At 42.0% G+C, this 16,353-nt stretch overlaps 1 protein-coding gene across 1 annotated transcript in view; it reads right to left on the bottom strand.

The window, feature by feature from the left end:
- The window catches only part of RETREG1 (reticulophagy regulator 1), a 131,175-nt gene that overhangs the window by 96,061 nt on the left and 18,761 nt on the right, over nucleotides 1–16,353 (bottom strand). The window lies entirely within an intron of this gene.

Raw genomic sequence — 16,353 nt, 5'->3', positions numbered from 1 at the left:
CATGGAGAGACTGGGTCGACTTCAGGAGGTCGAGGCGCACACACGGGGCAGGACTGTGTTGACTGTATGTGGACCTGTGGGTGGCAGGGCTTGTCAGCTGCAGAAGACTTGTGCTTCTCAAAGACCCACATAGGGGGTTTGCCCCACCTTCCAAAGCCTGAAACAATTCGGTGCTCCCGTGCCTGAGGCCAGCCCCACCCAGCTGCAATCCTCAGAGAGCCGACAAGAGACCTAAAGGCTGGAGGCTTATAGCAATTGTAAGCCTCTGAGCCTAACAACCTGCCACACTGGGGGCCTACTCACTTAAAAGAAATACTGCAATACAAATGTGGTATTAGAACTTGCAGCCAACTGTGTTGGGGCTCCCCACACCTGATAAAGAGACTGAAGGGCCTACAACAACTACAAGCAGCTGAGCATTACAACAGCTGGCCAGGAGCATAACTGGGCCTCCCTGGGCGCCTACAGGGAGAGCAAACAGGCCACAACAGAAGGACACACGTAGCCCACATAGGGGTCACCCCTGGAACATTGAGAACTGAGGAAAGCAAACTGCAGGCCTCCTACAGCATCACTTATATAAGGTCACCTATCCAAGAGCAGGAGACATAGCTGACCTACCTAATACATAGACACAAGCACAGGGAAAGAGGCAAAATGAGGAGGCAAAGGAATACATTCCAAGTAAGGGAACAGGACAAAACCCCAGAAAAGGAACTAAGTGAAACAGAAATGAGCAACCTACCCAACAGAGAGTTCAAACTAAGAGTGTTAAGGATGCTCACTGATCTGGGGAGAAGAATAGATGAACTCAGTGAGAATGTCAACAAAGAAATGGAAGGTATAAAAAAGAACCAATCAGAAATGAAGAATACAATACCGGAAATGGAAAATTCACTAGAGGAACTCAAAAGCAGAGTAGAGGATACAGAAGAACGGATCTGTGAGCTGGACGAAAGATTAGAAGAAATTACCCAAGGTGAACAGGTAAAAGAGAAAAGAATTAAAAAGAGTGAGGACGGTCTAAAGGACCTCTGGGACAACATCAAGCGCACTAACATCCGTGTTATAGGTGTCCCGGAAGGAGAAGAGCGAGACAAAGCGGCAGAGAGTCTATTTCAAGAAATAATAGATGAAAACTTCCCTAACCTAAGGAAGGAAACAGACATCCAGGTAGGTACAAGCACAGAGAGCCCCAAACAAGATAAACCCAAAGAGGCCCACACCAAGACACATCATAATCAAAACGTCCAGAATTAAAGATAAAGAAAGAATCCTAAAAGCCGCAAGAGAAAGACAAGTTACAAACAAAGGAAACCCCATAAGGCTATCAGCTGACTTCTCAGCAGAAACCTTACAGACTAAAAGAGAGGGGCACGATATATTTAAAGTGCTAAAAGGAAAAAACTTACAGCCAAGAATACTCTACCCAGCAAGGTTATCATTCAAAATGGAAGGAGAGATCAAAAATTTCCCAGACAAGCAAAAATTGAAGTAGTTTGTCACCAAGAAACAAGTGTTACAAGAAATGTTAAAGGGACTGATTTAAGGGGAAAAGATAAGACCACAAATAGGAAAAATTATCTATTTCCATGATAAAAGGGTAATGGATACAAATGCACAAAAAAGAGGTTAGATATGATACCAAAAATATAAAATGAGAGAGGAGGGGAGTGAAAGAGTAGAGCTTTCAGACAGAGGTCAAACTAAAGAGACCATCAATTCTGTACAGAAGGAGAAAGGAACAAAGAAGGACTACTAAAACACTGAGGAAAAAAAAAAAAGTTAAAAAATGGCAGTAAGTACCTACTTATCAATAGCTACTTTAAACGTCAATGGACTAAATGCTCCAATTAAAAGGCATAGAGTGGCTGAATGGATAAAACAACAAGACCCATATACATGCTGCATACAAGAGACACACTTCAGACCTAAAGACACTCACAAACTGAAAGTGAAGGGATAGAAAAAGATACTCCACGCAAATGGCAATGAAAAGAAAGCTGGGGTAGCAGTACTCATATCAGACAAAATAGACTTTAAAACAAAAACTGTAAAAAGAGACAAAGAAGGGCATTACATAATGATCAAGGGAACAATCCAACAAGAGGATATAACACTTGTAAATATCTACGCACCCAATGTAGGTGCACCTAAATATATAAAGCAATTATTAACAGACATGAAAAGAGAAATAGACAGCAATACAATAATAGTAGGGGACTTTAACACTCCACTTACAACAACGGATAGATCATCCAAACAGAAGATCAATAAGGAAACATTGGCCTTAAATGACACACTAGAACAGATGGACCTAGTAGATATATACAGAGCATTCCATCCAAAAACCGAAGAATACATGTTCTTTTCAAATGCACATGGAACATTCTCCAGAACTGATCACACGTTAGGCCACAAAATAAGTCTCCATAAATTTAAGAAGACTAAAATAATATCAAGCATCTTTTCTGACCACAATGGTATGAAACTAGAAATCAACTATAGGAAGAAAATCAGAAAAGTCACAAATACGTGGAGATTAAACAAAATGCTACTGAACAACAACTGGGTCAACGAAGAAATCAAAGAAGAAATCAAAAAATACCTGGAGACAAATGAAAATGAAAATATGACATGCCAGAATTTATGGGCTACAGCAAAAGCGATTCTAAGAGGGAAGTTTATAGCAATACAGGCCTATCTCAACAAAGAAGAAAAACCTCGAATAAACAATCTAATAATGCACCTGAAGGAACTGGAAAAAGAAGAACAAACAAAGCCCAAAATCAGTAGAAGAAGGGAAATAATAAAAATCAGAGCACAAATAAATGAAATAGAGACTAAAAAAACAATACAAAAAATTAATAAAACCAAGAGCTGGTTCTTTGAAAAGATCAACAAAATTGACAAACCTTTAGCTAGACTCACCAAGAAAAAAAAAGAGAAGGCACAAATAAGTAAAATCAGAAATGAAAGAGGAGAAATTACAACAGACACCTCAGAAATACAAAAGATTATAAGAGAATACTATGAAAAGCTATATGCAAACCAATTCGACAATCTGGAAGAAATGGATAAATTCTTAGAATCATACAACCTTCCAAAACTGGATCAAGAAGAAGTAGAGAATTTGAATAGACCAATCACCAGTAAGGAGATCGAAACAGTAATCAAAAACCTCCCCAAAAATAAAAGTACAGGACCAGAGGGCTTCCCTGGTGAATTCTACCAAACATTCAAAGAAGACTTAATACCTATCCTTCTCAAACTCTTCCAAAAAATTGAGGGGGGGGGAAGCTCCTTAACTCATTCTACGAAGCCGACATTACCCTGATACCAAAACCAGACAAGGACAACACAAAAAAAGAAAATTACAGGCCAATATCACTGATGAAGATTGATGCAAAAATCCTCAACAAAATACTAGCAAATCGCATACAACAATACGTTAAAAAGATTATACACCATGATCAAGCGGGATTTATTCCAGGTATGCAGGGATGGTTCAACATTCCCAAATCAATCAACGTAATACACCACATTAATAAAATGAAGAATAAAAATCACATGATCATCTCAATAGATGCAGAGAAAGCACTTGACAAGATACAGCATCCATTTATGATAAAAACTCTGAATAAAACGGGTATAGAAGGAAAGTACCTCAACATAATAAAGGCCATATATGACAAACCCACAGCTAATATCATCCTCAATGGTGAAAAACTGAAACCTATCCCTCTAAGAACAGGAACCAGACAAGGATGCCCACTGTCACCACTCCTATTTAACATAGTACTGGAAGTCCTAGCCAGAGCAATCAGGCAAGAGAAAGAAATAAAAGGGATCCAAATTGGAAAGGAAGAAGTGAAACTGTCACTATTTGCAGATAACATGATTTTATATATAGAAAACCCTGAAGAATCCACCAGAAAACTTTCAGAAGTAATAAACGAATATGGTAAAGTTGCAGGATACAAAATCAACATACAAAAATCAGTTGCTTTTCTATACACTAACAATGAAGTAGCAGAAAGAGAAATTAAGAATACAATCCCATTTACAATTGCAACAAAAAGAATAAAATATCTAGAAATGAACTTAACCAAAGAGGTGAAAGATCTGTATACCGAAAACTATAAAACATTGCTGAAAGAAACTGAAGAAGACAAAAAGAAATAGAAAGATATTCCGTGCTCTTGGATTGGAAGAATTAACATAGTTAAGATGTCCATACTTCCTAAAGCCATCTATAGATTCAATGCAATCCCTATCAAAGTTCCAACAATATTTTTCACAGAAGTAGAACAAAGAATCCTAAAATTTATATGGAACAACAAAAGACCCCAAATAGCTAAAGCAATTCTCAGAAAAAAGAACAAAGCTGGAGATATCACACTCCCTGACTTCAAAATATACTACAAAGCCACAGTAACCAAAACAGCATGGTACTGGCACAAAAACAGACACACAGATCAATGGAATAGAATCAAAAGCCCAGAAATAAACCCACACATCTATGCACAGCTAATCTTTGACAAAGGAGCCAAGAACATACAATGGAGAAAAGAAAGTCTCTTCAACAAATGGTGTTGGGAAAACTGGATAGCCACATGCAAAAAAATGAAAGTAGACCCTTACCTTACACCATACACAAAAATTAACTCAAAATGGATTAAAGACTTGAATGTAAGACCTGAAACTATGAAACTTCTAGAAGAAAACATAGGCAGTACACTCTTCGACATCGGTCTTAGCAACATATTTTCAAGCACCATGTCTGACCGGGTAAGAGAAACAATAGAAAAAATAAACAAATGGGACTACATCAAAGTAAAAAGCTTCTGCCCAGCAAAGGAAATCATCAACAAAACAAAACGACAACCTAACAACTGGGAGAAGATATTTACAAACCATACATCTGATAAGGGGTTAATCTCCAAAATATATAAAGAACTCATGCATCTCAACAACAAAAAAACTACCAACCCAATTAAAAAATGGGCAAAAGACCTGAACAGACATTTCTCCAAAGAAGATATACAGATGGCCAACAGACACATGAAAAGATGTTCAAAATCATTAACTATCAGGGAAATGCAAATCAATACTACAATGAGATATCACCTCATGCCCGTCAGAATGGCTATAATTAACAAGACAGGAAACAACATGTGTTGGAGAGGATGTGGAGAGAAGGCAACTCTCATACACTGCTGGTGGGAGTGCAAACTGGTGCAGCCACTATGGAAAACAGTATGGAGATTCCTCAAAAAATCAAGGATAGAACTACCATATGATCCAGCTATTCCACTGCTGGGTATTTATCCAAAGAACTTGAAAACACCGCTGCATAAAGATACATGCACCCCTGTGTTCATTGCAGCCTTATTCACAATAGCCAAGACTTGGAAGCAACCTAAGTGCCCATCAAGGGACGAATGGATAGAGAAGATGTGGTATATATACACAATGGAATACTACTCAGCCATAAGAAACGATGAAATCCAGCCATTTGTGACAACATGGATAGACACTGAGGGTATTATGCAAAGTGAAATAAGTCAGAGGGAGAAGGTCAAATACCGTATGATTTCCTTCATTAAGTAGTAGATAATAATAACAATAAACAAACACATAGAGACAGAGATTGGATTGGTGGTTACCAGAGGGGAAGGGGGGAGGGAGGAGGGCGAAAGGGATAATTCAGCACATGTGTGTGGTGATGGGTTGTAATTAGTATTTGGGTGGTGAACATGATGTAATCTATGCAGAAATAGAAGTATAATGATGTACACCTGAAATTTATACAATGTTATAAACCAATGTTACTGCAATAAACAAAAAATTAAAAATAAAATAAAATAAAAATAAATAAAAAGTAGTTGGACGAAGTCGTTTCCAACCAATCTTTTCTTTACGTGAAAACTGTCTTTTAGGACATCAAAAAAATCCCCGTCTACTGGCCTTAGGCGATTCTGATGCTGGTGCTCTGTAGCACCACTCAGAGAAATGCTCCAGTTTCAACCGATCCTTGAATTCCCTCAGTTAGAATCACCCACCTCTGCTGAAATACATCTCACATCAGGAAGCTCAACATTTCTTGCGGCACCCAATTTCCTGCAGTATCCTATTACTGGGGGAAGGAGAAATTCTGTTTTCATTCCATAACGAGTGGCTGTCAGACACTAGGCTAGCTGCAGGGAATCCACTGATGACTAAACCCCAGCCTGCCCTAGTGAATCCGGGGAAGCAGACAAGTAAACAACTATGTCTAACCTAACGACTATTCACAATGCTGTGGGAGCAGAAAAGAGAGCCGATAATTGCCTAAGAAGCCAGAGAAAGTTCTCGAGAGAAGGTGGCGTTTAAACTTTGACTTCCCAGAAAGGTCAGACTTTGCCAGGTGGAAACAGACAAATGCATTCCAGGTTGGGGAACAGAGTAAGCAAAGGGAACAGTAAGAATGCAATGAGACTAGAACCTGAGAGGGAGAAGGACTGCCCTTCACATGTGCCTCCCTCCATCCAGTGGCACGAGTGCTGCTCTGGAACCAAACTGTGGATGAATAAAATAGCTGATGTTTAGTGAGTACAAGCACTGTTTTAAGAACTTTGTATGTATTCACTCATTTAATCCTTATAACAATCCCATGAGGAAGGTACTACCCTTTACCCCTATCTTACAGATGACCAAACAGAGGTTAGGAAACTTGCCCGAGGCCCCAAGACTAGGGAGAGGTGGGACCAAGACGTGAATCCAGACAGCTTAGCTCTCAGCCGGCTCTCTTAGCACTCTGTCAAATATCTCCCAGACACGAGTTTCTGCCTCTCCGTCTACCTGTTATCACAAGAAAATAGGTGGAAGGACTGACACCAATTTGCGAGAGTGTCCTACTCAGGGTGTGCTAAACTGACATGAGGGTTCTAGAAGCACTCCTCAGAGACGCCAGCGGTCACCACTAGAGCTGCAGACACTGGGATCATGTTCCTGCCTCCCTGAAGTGTTGTCTTCCTCAGGACAAACCTCCCTGCTTCCTTCACCTCTTCCCGAGGCGTCCCACCCCTCCTTGGCCAGGCTCCAGGTGGTGGCTCTTCATACCAAATGATCCCACTGGGCATCTGGTCCCAACACACTGAGGGAACTAGGAGGCACCTTAAGTCCCTTTGTTCTGGACTCCATAGCTCTACTTACACAGCCTTTTAAAAAACATTAAGAGACTATTTTTTAGAGCAGTTTTAGGTTTACAGAAAAATTCAGCAGGCAGTACAGAGAGCTCCCATATATCTCCTTTTCTCTGCATAGTTTCCCCTAGTATTAACATCTTGCATCAGTGTGACACAATCGTTATAACTGATGAACCAATATTAGTATGTTATTAACTAACGTCCATGGTTCACATTAGGGTTCACTCTTGGTGTGAACCTACATTCTATAGGTTTTGACAAACTCATAATGTCACGTACCCACCATTATAGTGTCATACAGAGTATTTTTACCACCCTAAAAATCCCCGTGCTCCACCTATTCCTCCCTCTCTCCTCCCCCAACCCCTGGCAACCACTGATCTTTTTCCTGTCTCCAAAGTTTTGCCTTTTCCAGAATGTCATATAGTTGGAATCATACAGTATGTAGTCTTTTTGGACTGGCTTCTTGCACTTAGCAGTATGTCGTTAAGGTTCCTCCGTGTCTTTGCATGGCTTGAAAGCTCATTTCTTTTGATTACTCAATAATATTCCATTATATGATGTATCATAGTTTATTTATCCACTCACCTACCGAAGGACATCTCGGTTGCTTCGGATTTTCGGCAATTAAAAATAAAACTGCTGGGGCCGGCCCGGTGGCGCAAGCGGTTAAGTGCGCGCGCTCCGCTGCGGCGGCCCGGGGTTCGCTGGTTCGGATCCCGGGCGCGCACCGACGCACTGCTTGGTAAGCCATGCTGTGGCAGCGTCCCATATAAAGTGGAGGAAGATGGGCACAGGTGTTAGCCCAGGGCTGTCTTCCTCAGCAAAAAAAGAGGAGGATTGGCGGATGTTAGCTCAGGGCTGATCTCCTCACAAAAAAAATAAATAAATAAATAAATAAATAAAACTGCTATAAAAATTCGTGTGCAGGATTTTGTGTGAACGTAAGTTTTCAACTCATTTGGGCATAGCCTTTTTTTGTTTGTTTTTAACAGCTCTATCAGCATGCTGGCTTACGCTGCATTTACAGGCAGCTAAAACCCCCAAGGATTCTAATTCCCAGATATAACTTTTGAATCTAAGTATGTTCTTGTTTGACACAGCCCATCATTCAAACCTACAGGGCTCTATGGTGGCATCAATCACATCTGTTCTCTTGTCCAGCTTTATGACACCCACACATTTGATATCTGCGTGTCATGAGTCCTCATCCACACTGATCAAAGATGTCAATCAGTACCGGAGTCCTGTCACTCCCTATCAGCAACCATTCCCAGAGTGACCTAGATTCATGAATCAGCACTTTATGAATATGGCAGACCAGCCAGTTTGCCACTGCATTCTTGTCCATATTACTCCATCTTACAAAGACATAATAACAGATTTTCTTAAACCTCTGGCTGAAACCCACTGCATTCCTAAAGTCTAAGCGTCTGTAAGTGTTGATTTGCTCAGCTGATGCTGATGCTAAAGTCTCATACCTCCATACCATTTGAGGTATGGAACAGTTCTCAGTAGAAGAACTAAACACCATTAGAACCTGCCAAGGAGCATCATGGGGCACAGCCAGATCCGAGCTCCAGGGTGACCTTGCTGATCTACTCATTCACAGAATTCACATGTGGTCACCAGCTCACCCATGGAGGAACTCTGAGGCAAAGATGGCCACACACAGGTGGTGAGAGAATTCTTGAATGCTGCAGAACAATTATTAAGAGATGAGTTGTGGTCAAAATGCAGGATGTCCAAGGAATCAAGAGAAGCAGAGTGATCAAGTACATACTTTGAAGAGGGGGTCTGTGGATATACATCATTCTCACTCAGGGGGCTACATAATTTTTGAGATCCAGTGCAAGGTGAAAATGCAGAGACCTCACTGGGGGTGGAGAAGTCAATATCCCCTTCCCACCAGTCTGTAGCCCCAACCCACAACAAAGGGGAGATCCCCAAGATATTGCAACCTCCACTCCAGGGATGTTTGGGACCTGGACCCAAGGTGGGTATGAGGCCCTGAGCAGTTGCTGCTGAATGCACTGCAGCATTGCCAGCCAGGGAGAGGACCACGACCACCTTATCTTGCGGCTGCGGGGCATGTGCCTGAGGAAGACTATTCTCACACCTGTGCCTAGGACCCCTCACAAGGGGCAGATGGCCACAGTGGAAAATAAGGCTCCCCCCATTGATGCAACCTGGCCACTGCCCTAGGAAGAGGTCCCTCGGCAGTCACACGGGAGGATGGGGAGGAGGAGGATGGCACCAAGCGGCAGAGAGGCGGTGGCAAGAACCCTTGAACGTGAGCTGAGGCTCCACGCCCCAGCGCATTCTCCATTGTCCCATTGGATTTTACTTACAAAACACAGATTCAAAGATGAAAGTACTAAGAATAGCAAGAGGGCAACTGCAGAGCATTCATCCCCAAATGCGGGGGCCTTCTGAACACTGGGCTCTGTGTGACACAATATCGCCCATTTAGTTGGCCCTGCCCTCATCACATCTTGGAGGGAAGGTCCCATTGCGGTGACCAATAAAGGCTTTTTTTCTCCTTAAAATAGTTTTTAGTTCAATAAAAAAGGCCACTGACCCTTGTCTTATATCCAGATTAGCCTAGGGACTTGTAACCACATCAATGAACAAGAACCGAGAACATTCAGAAGCACTACCAATCCCTAGGTCTCCAGCTATCAGAAACAGCTTCCTACAGATTGATAGACTCTTTACAACGCATTAAAGGAAAAAAAATACTACTGCTTCTGTTAAAATGAAAATATCATTTCTTTTTACTAAAACAGTTATATGTACTTCTTTTAGCTGACATTTAGAACATAACTTTTATCTGACAAAGGATAATCCAGATTTTGGGAACCAAGACAGACAAACATTATATATGATAACTATAATATACAGATATATATCATGATAGGTAAACATTATGTATGACAATTATATGCCATATAAATATATGAAATTATACATATGTATAATTTTATAAATTTATAAAATTATATGTCTATAAAAATACTCATTTGTCTTATAAAGACATACTGTATGATGTAACTGCTATTGCACAGGTAAAGTTCTGTAAATCATTACGTGCACTTTCCTTTAGCAAGTTGCGTCCAATTTCTCCATCTCAATGTGATGACTGCTTTAAAAAACACTGCACTCCCAGCTGACTCAGGTTCAGCTTGTGATTATGACAGCCCAGGGATGATTTCCAGCCATGCTCGGATAGCATCATTTCTGATTCATTCTTAAATTGGATAAATTTGTCTATTTGCTTTTTTCTTCCTGTTTTTTATTTCTGCTACATTTTCTTATCTTTCTTTCTCTGATTCAGTAACAGTATTTTAAATTTTAATCTGGTTTTCAAGTAACCAATGGCCACATCCCACTCGGTATTATTGGGATGGTTTATAGGACTAGTCTCTCCTCTGTTATCTGGGTCAGCTAAGAAATAAGACCAAATCCATCTGCTCAGAGACAAAGAGTGTAAGGAAAGCAGGCAGATTCAGAGAAAGCCTAAAAGACTGTTAAGGGTCAACCCTCCACTAATGGTAAAAAAAATAAAGGCAGGGGAATCCCCAAATTAGGTCCATTTCGAAATGCACCATGATTTTAAGTAGAAAATTTTTCCATCAAATCCTGGGCTTTAACTAATATGAAATTAGTCTGCATTCACAGCTCAGAGCCACGTCCGTGAGAGGGGGGGCACTCCCTCCACGAAGACACTCAACAAAGAAAAGACAGACTGGGAACTAAACCACGCTCGGGCAATCTACCATCTTAGCTTTCTGTGCACGATCATTCAAGCCCTGCTGAGGCCACAGCTTTTCCTTGTCCCTTAATTGATTTTCAAGCATTCCATGTGCATGTGGGGCCCTGCTCAGCGATGGAGGAAGTCACAGCAAAGTGGCCAGGCTGGCCAGAGCACCAGAACAGACACTGGGATGTGTGAACAATTTACAAGATGGAAAAGAAGGTGAAGGTACGAGCAACCTTCTGTGGAACTCCACTCAGCAGCTAACTACGAATCCCTAAAAAATTGGTTTCAACTAGCTGCATATCCATTTGACAAAAACGTAACTAAATCTTCCATTACCTCATGATGAGTTTTGCAAGGCCAAATTAAATGGCTCAACAGGATAAATTTCTTACAACGCAAAGAAAGTGATAGTTAATAAAAGCAAACAGGAAAAATTTCTTTGGTAATGGATGAAAAGGATAATATTTAGTTCACCCCATGTGTAAAAACCTAACCCACTTTGGGTAAAGCATAACTCACTTTGTACTATGAACTGAATGGTGTCAACAGCTAAAATAGACATTTTTTGTCAAAGAAAGAAAGTCTACGGACAAGAGCACTGGATCCTCCATAGTTCTGATGTGGCAACTAATCTGCAGTATTTGCTTTGTAACTCTTTCAAAATAGAGATACAAAAACAAGTTCTGTTTTCCTTTACTGAAATAAGTATAACCATAGACTTCGCCTAGATAGAGTCCTTTACGTATGTTGGCTTTATAATATTACGGTGGCTTTAATCATAAGAGAAGGGCCTCATAAGGCATAATGATTTATCCAGTATTACTCAATGTCCACACCATCACATTTTGCTGACAAGGAAAATAATTCTGTTATCTTCTCAAGAGTTAGACACACTGGCAGCCATCCACCGTAATATCACAAAATTCTGAATCTCAACTAAAGTTGGCTTTAATTTTTCCTGGCCTTTTAATACAGATCTTAAAAAACAGTAACTAAAGATACTATGGGAAATTAAATAATGCATCGTTAAGGGGGAAAAAAGCTGCCAAATAAACTATGACCCTCTGAAGAGTAAAATGCATCCCAATTTCAGATCTGTTTAAACACATAGGTATGTTGGGGAGAGGGGGATATATTTCCTAAAAATCAACAAAATATATAGTTTTAAATAATTTGGAAGAAGATACTTATCAGAAAGTGGAGCAAGATAAAGTAATCACTCAATTAACTACAAATGGTTGAGTAAATGAAACTCACAAGCCTTTTTTTCTAGAGAAGTACTTTTTTAGTTGTGATAACCAAAAGAGTGAATTAGAAGCACGAAAGGAGAGAAATATGAAGAAAAAATAAGGGGGTGAGCTTCTTTCTACAGGGAGATGAGAAATTCTGGAAGACACTCATAGTCAGGCAAATGTTGGATCGCAGGGATCAGAACAGGTCCCCTGCAGTTGAGGAGGGAAAGAGGCTGGCTCCAGCAGAAACCGGTTGTGATAATCCAGTGAATTCAGAGAATGTGCCCAGCTCAGCAAGGCACGGTGGAGAAACCCACAGGACAGTGGGGAGGAACAGTGGGGAGTCTGCGTTCTTGAGCCCAGAGAGTGGGAGAAGCCAAAGGCACAGCTGGAGTGGAACCAAGTCAATGTGAGGTCAAGGCAAAGCTAAATCTGGCTGGCTCTACTCCTGCTTTGCATTGGAACTATGAGAAAAGCCACAGGCAAATCGAGTCAGAAGCACCCGGGACAGTGCAATGGGTTCTTCAGCTCCACCTAGTGTATAACATCTGCCGTCCGTATTGCCTCGCACCTTCCACCCGAGGTGGTCACTGCAGCTGAGTAGAAGCTGAGTTCCAAGCAGGGTGGGTGAGTCAACCTCTGCAGCCTGTTTCAGCTCCTGGCTTTTAAATGCACATTCAGCTGTGGTCAACCACTCATCAGCTCATGTCCACATTCCATTCAAGAGCCCATTCCAATGGACTTGACCCTGTCCCGGGTCCCCCAAAGGAATTCAGTCACTCTGCAGTTCTGAGACTAATGGCATTGCCACAGCTGTAAATGATCCTCTTGTTCTTCGACTGCCTTCCCTCTGAAAACCCAAGGATGCAAAGACCTGAACTTCAGCCCTTGTGCCTCCACCCTGCCTTGGTCCTGTCCTGTCGGTCAGCATGGGTCTCCAGCCCATCACAACCCTGCTCTCTCTCCTCCTCGCTTCTTGGGAAGCTCTGCCAGGGCTCCACCCCCTAGCTCCAGCCCACCCCTTTACAGGTGAATGAATCTAGATCATATCCTAATAACCAGGACCATAGTCACATACAAATGGGTCTCTAGGAATGACCATTCCAAATCAAGATCCTAGGCTCAGCAAAAAGATTTCACACCCTCTCCCTCCCAGTCTGAGTCCATGATGTTCCCAAACTAGGACGGAGGCTTTTACACCCCTTGGGCCAAGTGTCTGGACTGAACTGCCCGCTCCAAGGTCTACTTCTACGTCAAGGTTAACAAGCCCTGCAGTTGGCCGTGCCAGCACCAAGGATCTGAGGATGCACCCTGTCTCCTCCTCAACTCCTGCTAGAAGGACAGACATTCCCTCAGGCTGCCACACTCAGTGAAAAAAACAGAGCAAGGCTGAAATATCTGAACAAACTATAAGAAACTGTGCAGATGAGAACAAACTTAAGATCAGAGAGATCACAGTATCCTGCTTTACACCTAGTCCCGACATACTTAGGTTTGGACAATGAGTTATATGGTCACCCTACTAAAGACCCAAATGAACACATGACACAGAGAAGCGACTGTCTAATTTGTTTTAAATGTCCAAAACACAAAACAGACTGGGCACTGAATCAGTAATTCTGTCATCCTGGGAGGGCCTTTTTTCTGAAGGCCAAGATCAAGTGTTCTTTATCATCAGTAGACTGAAGCTACACTGCCCAGCAGGGCTGACCCAGGGTCACACCATTTATGAACACGCCCCTGTGTCTAAGAAGACGGGCAGGGAGGCTCCCCACCCAGCCATTCCCTTAATATTAGGAACACCAGAGCCAGTAGCCATCCCAGGAAACAGCACCCACTTTTCTTTCTTATTCAATGCCAAAATGTTCAAAAGACCACATAATACCCAGAACTGGATGTGGACTCTTGTCATCACAGTTCCCACAGAGGCATTCAGGTGACAGAACAGTGATGACACCGGGTGAATCGTGGCCTGTCAACCCCAGCGCATGGGGAGCCATGACTCCTTGTTATGCTGCACCCAAACCCGAGGACAGGAGAAAGCGGTGGCAAATATCTGGGCACCAATATTATATATCAGGAATGTCCACTCTGGCCCGCACACCAATGGCCACTGTCCAGTTGGATTTTGATTGGCAGGGCTGCCTCAAGGCCAGAGACTGTGTTATGTCATCCCAGGCAAGAAAGCCCTTTCTGATTCTTTCCTATGGGTCCAATTTAAAAAGAAGACAAAGACAGAGACAAATAGAGAAATAGACAGAGATAGAAAGAGAGACAGAGGGAATGCCTGTATATGAGCGTGGCAAGCATGAGAGGGGATTTGCAGCTGCCTCACAGACCCCCGTCCTCAAAATTCCCTAGACTCTCTGTTTCTAGAACAGTCCAAACTGAGAGTGAACCTGGGATGAAAATGAATCTCTTTTGATGGCTGTCAATTCTTCAGGGTCCCCCAACTTCAGACCCTGACCCTGGGACCTCCAGGATCCCTCAGCAGGGTTTGAGGGGCGGGCCAAGCAGAGCCCCTTGAACACGTAGGTTATCCTGTCCACTCAGGTAGAGGGAGGGTGCACACACACACACGAGAGCACGATCCCGCTATAACAAAAATGTCCTCCCACTTCAAAGGCGTTCAGCCCAATTAATTGAACCTGGACCCTGAAGTGCAAGATAATTTACAAATTAGGCTTCCCTCAGCTATAAAGTTATTTTTATTTAAAACAATACTTTAATGTCTTCTTTTACCTTTTGTGATTTTGAAAATAACCTTCAGTAAACAGCACAAATAAGTGGTAACAGTGGTAACATAAAATTTAATAGAACATTTTTTTTTTTGGTGAGAATGATTGGCCCTGAGCTAACATCTGTTGCCAATCTTCCTCTTTTCGATTGAAGATTTGCCCTGAGCTAACATCTGTGCCCATCTTCCTCTATTTTGTATGTGGGACACTGCCACAGCATGTCATGACGAGTGGTGTGTAGGTCTGCGCACAGGATCCGAACCCACAAACCCCGGGCCACTGAAGTGGAGTCCACGAACTTAACCACTATACCACCAGGCCAGCCCCTAAAGGAACATTTTTAAGTGGAAAATTGTGATTCTGAAAAAGAACCACAGGGCAAGGGCACTGGCCTGAGCAAATTCACGGCCTGTGTACCACAGTCTTAGAGCCAACTGTTTCCACAACCCTTACTGTTATTCTTTGAGGTATCTATTTCTTACAAATGAGGAAACTGAGGCTCAGAAAGATTAAGTCACTTGACTGGATTCATCTAGCTAGAAGCCAGTTCACCTCATTCCAGAACCTCTACTCTCCAGCCACGCACACACACACAGGCACCCACATATACACATAGGTACACACACACGTGCAAATTCCTGCCTGCCTCCATGAGCATTTATTTCTACATCTCAGTCCAAAAAGCAATTGAGAGAACTTAAATATCTACTATAACATAGAATAAATGTAAAAAAGATAAGGAAATTGGTAAAAGGAAAATGAACCAAAGAAAAGATTACTCAGGTCTAAGGTTAGCCCATAACAATTCAAGCCAGGAGCTGGTTCTGAGATGACCTCTTCAGAGTAAGAACTTGATACTTCATCATTAGGCAACTTCTTGCACCCCGATAAGAGAAAACGACAAACTAACACAGTGAACCTTTCCACATCTTCTTAATATGAAAAGAACCAATCAAGAAAACACAGCAAGTGAATGAGTGAAATAAGCGGATGTCACAGACGACCACCTCAAGCCCTCTTTGAGAGCCCGAGAGCCACAGTAATGATCTGAACAGCAATACACCCTGATTTGTTAGAAGTGAATCTCTGGGGATGTTGGTTTGTTTTTAATCCTTCCCACTGTTTGCCAAAAAGGAGCTATAAAATAGGAAGACAACAGAAATGGTGATTAGATGTGTTATAAGACAACAAAGGCACCCCCTCCAACACACACAGTTTAAAAACTCACCTGGGTGCACTAGAAGGTGCTACCTTTACCCAACAGGTTTGTCCGTCCCCGGTTCCCTCTGTGTGCCCACACGGGCAGTGCACAGTGCTAGAAACAACCCTAACAACCTTCTCTAATTAAACAAGGGGGATGAAGCCATCCCTCAGCATCCCTAACTAAGCTCCAATGGGAAACATATGTCTCTGGATAATTCCACCTGAGA

This window comes from Diceros bicornis, chromosome 20 (assembly GCF_020826845.1).
Source record: "Diceros bicornis minor isolate mBicDic1 chromosome 20, mDicBic1.mat.cur, whole genome shotgun sequence".
Classification (NCBI taxonomy): domain Eukaryota; kingdom Metazoa; phylum Chordata; class Mammalia; order Perissodactyla; family Rhinocerotidae; genus Diceros; species Diceros bicornis.
Note: the sequence above shows the minus strand (reverse complement) of the source record. Positions and strands in the feature narration are given on the sequence as shown.